The sequence below is a fragment of the Micromys minutus genome, assembly GCF_963924665.1.
Source record: "Micromys minutus genome assembly, chromosome: 1".
NCBI lineage: Eukaryota > Metazoa > Chordata > Mammalia > Rodentia > Muridae > Micromys > Micromys minutus.
Window position 1 is genome coordinate 141,842,822 of NC_137969.1, and position 5,411 is coordinate 141,848,232.

Here is a 5,411-nt window from a genome sequence, read left to right on the forward strand (position 1 = left end):
AACATTTTTGTCAATGCTTTTTTTTTAAAAGGTTTGATAGTGTGCATTAAGATCTTACTAGTTACAATGAGGATAAAGTACATGTAAAGCAAGATGTAACCTGGAATTTGTCAAAGTTTTCTTGATGTGTAAAGATTAACCATAATGGTTTTTTATTTTCTTTTTTTTTTTTTCTAGAACTTCATATAGTCTGTGAGTTGTTTCTGGGGTGTTCAGAGCTTTCTGGGGTTAGTATCCAATTATCAGTGACTGCATATTATGTCTGTTCTTTTGTGACTGGGTTATCTCACTCAGGATGATATTCTCTAGATACATCCATTTTCTTAAGAATTTCATAAAGTCATTGTTTCTGATAGCTGAGTAGTACTCCGTTGTGTAAATGTACCACAATTTTTGTATCCATTCATCTACTGAAGGACATCTGGGTTCTTTCCAGCTTCTGGCTATTATAAATAGGGCTTCTATGAACACTGTGGTGCATGTGTCTTTGTTGTATATTGGAGCTTCTCTGGGGTATATGCCCAGAAGTGGAACAACTGGGTCTTCAGGTAGTACTATGTCCAATTTTCTGAAGAATCACCAGACTGATTTCCAGAGTGGTTGCACCAGTTTACAATCCCATTTCCCTTTCATTTCTGATTTCGTTAATTTGGATACATTCTCTGTGCCCTCTAGTTAGTCTGACTAAGGGTTTATCAATTTGTTGATTTTCTCAAAGAATCAGCCCCTGGTTTTGTTGAATCTTTGTACGGTTTATGTTGTTTCGTAGTTGATTTCAGCTCTGAGTTTGATTATTTCTTGCTGTCTACTACTGTTTGGGTATGTTTTGTCTTCATTTTAGTTAAGTTCTAAAAAGTATTTAATTTGTTTCTTTATTTCTTCCTTGACCAAATTATCATTGAATAGAATATTGTTCAGCTTCCACATGTATGTGGGTGTTTTCTTGTTTTTGTTATTATTGAAGACCTGTCTTAGTCCATGGTGATCTGATAGGATACATGGGAGTATTTAGATATTCTTTTATCTGTTGAGGCCTGTGTTGTGACTGACTATATGGTCAATTTTAAAGAAGGTATCGTGAGGTGCTTAGAAGAAGGTATATTCTTTTGTTATAAGATGTAATGTTCTGTGGATGTCTGTTAAATCTATTTGGTTCATAACTTCTGTTAGTTTCATTGTGTCTCTGTTCAGTTTCTGCTTCCATAATCTGTCCATTGATGAGAGTGGGGTGTTGAAGTCTCCCACTATTATTGTGTGTGGTACAATATAGCTTTGAGCTTTAGTAGAATTTCTTTTATGAATGTAGGTGCCTTGTATATTTGGAGCATAGATGTCCAGGAGTGAGAGCTCATCTTGATAGATTTTTCCTTTGATTAGTATAAAGTGTCCTTCCTTATTGTTTTTGTTAACTTTTGGTTGAAAATTTACATTTTTGATAATAGAATGGCATCTCCAGCTTGTTTCTTGGGACCATTTGCTTGTAAAGTTTTTTACTAGCCTTTACTTTGAGGTAGTGTCTTGTCTTTGTTGCTGAGGTGAGTTTCCTGTATGCAAAAAATTGCTGGATCCTGTTTAAGTATCCAGTCTAATAGTCTATGTCTTTTTATTGGGGAATTGAGTCCATTGATGTTAAGAAATATTAAGAAATGGTTGTTTCTTGTTTATTTTGTTATTAGAGGTAGAATTATGGTTGTGTGCTTTTCTTCCTTTAATTTTTTTTGCAAGAAGATTATTTTCTTGCTTTTCCTAGGGTGTAGTTTCCCTCCTTGTCTTGGAGTTTTTCATCTATTGTCCTTTGTAGGGATGGATTTGTGGACAAATATTGTATAAATTTGGTTTTGTCCTGGAATGTCTCGGTTTCTCCATCTATAGTAATTGAGAGTTTTGCTAGAGATAGTAACCTGGGCTGGCATTTGTGTTTTCTAAGGGTCTGTAAGATGTTTGTATATCCAGGATCTTTTAGCTTTCATAGACTCTGTTGAGAAGCCTCGTGTGATTCTGGTCAGTCTGCCTTTATATGTTACTTGTTCTTTTTCCCTTACTGCTGTCATTATTCTTTCTTTGTTTTGAACATTTGGTGTTGTGACTGTTATATGTCAGGAGGAATTTCTTTTCTTTCAATCTATTTGGAGTTCTATAGGATTCTTGTATATTCATGGTCATCTTTTTCTTTAGGTTAGGGAAGTTTTCTTCTATGATCTATACCTAACATCCTTAGGTTTGGTCTTCTCATTGTGACCTGGATTTTCTGGATGTTTTGGGTTAGGATTTTTTTTTTTTTTTTTGCATTGTCTCTGATGTTGTGTCAATGTTTTCTATGGTATCTTCTGTTCCTGAGATCCTCTCTTCCATCTCTTGTGTTCTGTTAGTGATGCTTGTGTCAGTGACTCAGTATCTCTTTCCTAGGTTCTCTATCTTCAGAGTTGTTTCCTTTTGTGATTTCTTTATTGTTTCTATTTCTGTTTTCAGAACATGGATGATTTAGATCAATCCCTTCACCTTTTTGGTTTGATTTCCTGTAGCTCTTTAAATGATTTTTGTGTTTCCCCTTTAAGTGTTTCTACTTGTTTACCTGTGTTCTCCTGTTTCTCCTGTACTTCTTTAAGGGAGTTATTCAAATGCTTCTTGGGGCCCTCTATCATCAACATGAGGTATGATTTTAAATTGAAATCTTGTTTTTCTGGTGTGTTGAGATATCCACTACTTGCTGTGGTGGTAGAACTTGGTTCTGATGTTGCCAAATTTTCTTGGATTCTTTTACTTAGGTTCTTGCTCTTGCCTCTTGCCAACTTGTTATCTGTGATGCTAGTTGATCTTGTTGTCTCTGACTGGAGCTTGTCTCTCCCGTGGGTCTGTGGGCTTGTTGGCCTGTGGGCTCAGTAGGGAGATTGTTCCTGGGTGTTCAGCTCTCTGCAGTCAAGCTGTGAGTTTTGATGCTGATGGCTACAATTCTAGCTCTAAGTACAGATGGAGGCCACAACAGTCTGTTCCCTGTCAACACGGTGATTCCTGTGCCTCCCCAATAGTCTGTGGAGATAAAGTTGGGACTTACCCTTGGGCTCAGGTGAGAGCCCTCCTGAGGCTCCTCTGGGTGCTCAGCTCTCTGAGGGCAGGCCGTGAGTCCTGATGGCAGTGGGCTGGCTCTGGCTCTGGGCTGCATTTGTGATCTTTTAGAGTCTGCAGGGCATCTGTCTAGTCCCTTCTAGCTTTTAGAGACTCCATTGAGAATTCAGGTGTAATTCTAATGGAGCTTTACATTACTTGAACTTTTTTCCTTCAGCTTTAAGCATTCACTATTTGTTCCATATAGTTAGTATTTTGATAATGTGTCAAGGGAATTTCTTTTCGAGTACAGTTTACTTGGTGTTCTGTATGCTGCTTGTACCTCATTAGGTACCTCCTTTTTTTTTTTCCTGTTGTTGTTGAACAATAATTTATTGAGATCCCTCCCTCCCAGCCTCTACAATTCGAAGTCACTTTCTCCGCTTGTAGATCTTATTTGCTAGTTCCAGGAAGATGGATGGAGGCAGGGGCACAGAGCATTGCTCTATGAGATTCTTGAGGCGGTTGTAAACTGTCTTCCTTGTACTTGAAGAACACAGTCTGCAGATCCAGCGCCTCATACAGTGCTTTCACCTGTGCCACTTTTTCTGAGTCCTTCTGCCATAATTCTCGTCTAAGATCTGGCGCTGTTGAGGAGTAGCTCGTGGCAGACACTGAACCACCAGCCAGCTGCATTTGTTGCCCTGGATGTCAGTGCCAACCCTCCTGGTCATACTGAAGAGATCAAGGTCATCATCCTGGACCTGAAAGAACTCTCCCATCTCCCGTAGGATCTTCAGGGCATCGGCATGTTCCTTCTCCCCATCACTTCCTGCCACGTACCTGGCAGCCGTGATAGGCAGGTAGGAAGAGTAGGAAGCTGTCTTGTACGTGACAATAGATTTGTACCTCTTTTCAGTGACTCTACCAAGATCCACCTGGCCCTGGGGTGCTGTGATGAGGTCGAGCGTCTGCCCGATCTCCGTCCGATAGGAACTCTGTAGAAAGAGCTCCAGCAGGTTCAGGTAGTAGGGCTGATCCCTGCAGTAGAGCTTCAGCAGGCGGTAGACGCAGGCTTCCAGAAGCAGAGCATTGTTGATGGCGTCCAAGCCTATGCCTGGCTTCTGATACCAGCAGATCTGCCCCCGGCAAGTGACGGAAGAGTCCATGATGTCAACTGACGTGAGGAAGAAAGCCTGGAGCAGCTCTACACACCAGCCCATAGTTAGGACCAACTGAAGACTCTCAGCATCCTGTTTCCTCGGCTCCATTAGCTCCTGAAAGGCTTGTACCACCGTCAAACCCCGATTCTACTTGACGCCTACAACATTGTACTCCAGGACCTCCTTTAGCCTGGTAATAGCATCCCCTGTCTCTGGGTGTCCCAGCTCATCCTCAGTCAGCACCTTGACGATCTGGGGGAAGTGCTGGATAAAATTCTTCTTTTCTTGGTTATAAACATCCAATTTCTGGTTCCCATTCATTTTGATAGAGGAGCTAAATGCTTTGTGCTTCAGTGCGGATTCTCCCGGCAGGTACCTCCCTTCTTTAGCTAGAGAAATTGTGTCTTCTTTTATGACCAAATAAAACCTCCAGTTCCAGGCATGGGTTACATCTAATCTAGTTCTTGACCAAAAGGGCTTATGGAATTCCCAAACATTGTCATAGCTATTGATTGTTCTCTATAAACTGATAGTAAGGGCCTATCACTGAAAACAATGCCTACCTAATTCATTACACTTAGAGAAATCAAGCTGGTGAAAACATAAAACATTCATACTCTTGACTAATGTTGATGGTACTGGAAGGTACACTGCACTCTACCAGAGGGGAAGGGTAAATCCTAATAGAGCTACAAATTCTCTGATCTACAATGGTGTTTTGCCTGCAAGATATGCTAGTGCAACAGTGGCACAAGTCTCATGGAGTTAATTAACCAATATCTGAATTTGATTGAAGGCCCAATCCATCAGAGAGAATTCATATCCAACACTGCTCAGGCAGCCAAAAACTTGATAATAGTCAGCCAGAGAACTAGGAGAAAAGCAACTACTACTGTTCTGCTAAAAGAACATTGTCAGGAGCCATAATGGGGCAAGGTGATCATCCTGAGATGGCCGCCTCAGATTATTATATAATCTGCACCAGGTTCACCCATGTTCAGCAAGACTGTAAGGGATTCATTTTAGGGAAGATTCCTGCTAATAATATGCTTTTCCTGCTATTATTAAGCATGTATAACAATCATTAAGTAATAGCACACTCCTTTGGAGCAGATCTCTGCAGAGCTACAAAGAGGTACGGTCTTGTAGTGATGCTATATAGGCAAATAGATGACTTCTTAAATCTTAATGGTGATCCTATAAAAA

At 40.3% G+C, this 5,411-nt stretch overlaps 1 pseudogene across 1 annotated transcript; it reads right to left on the reverse strand.

Annotated features, from left to right (window-relative positions):
• Positions 1-3,473: 3,473 nt before the first annotated feature.
• LOC308425989 (farnesyl pyrophosphate synthase-like) lies at positions 3,474-4,541 on the reverse strand (annotated as a pseudogene). Its single transcript has one exon. The product of its transcript is annotated as a farnesyl pyrophosphate synthase-like (transcript).
• Between the last annotated feature and the right edge of the window lie 870 nt (positions 4,542-5,411).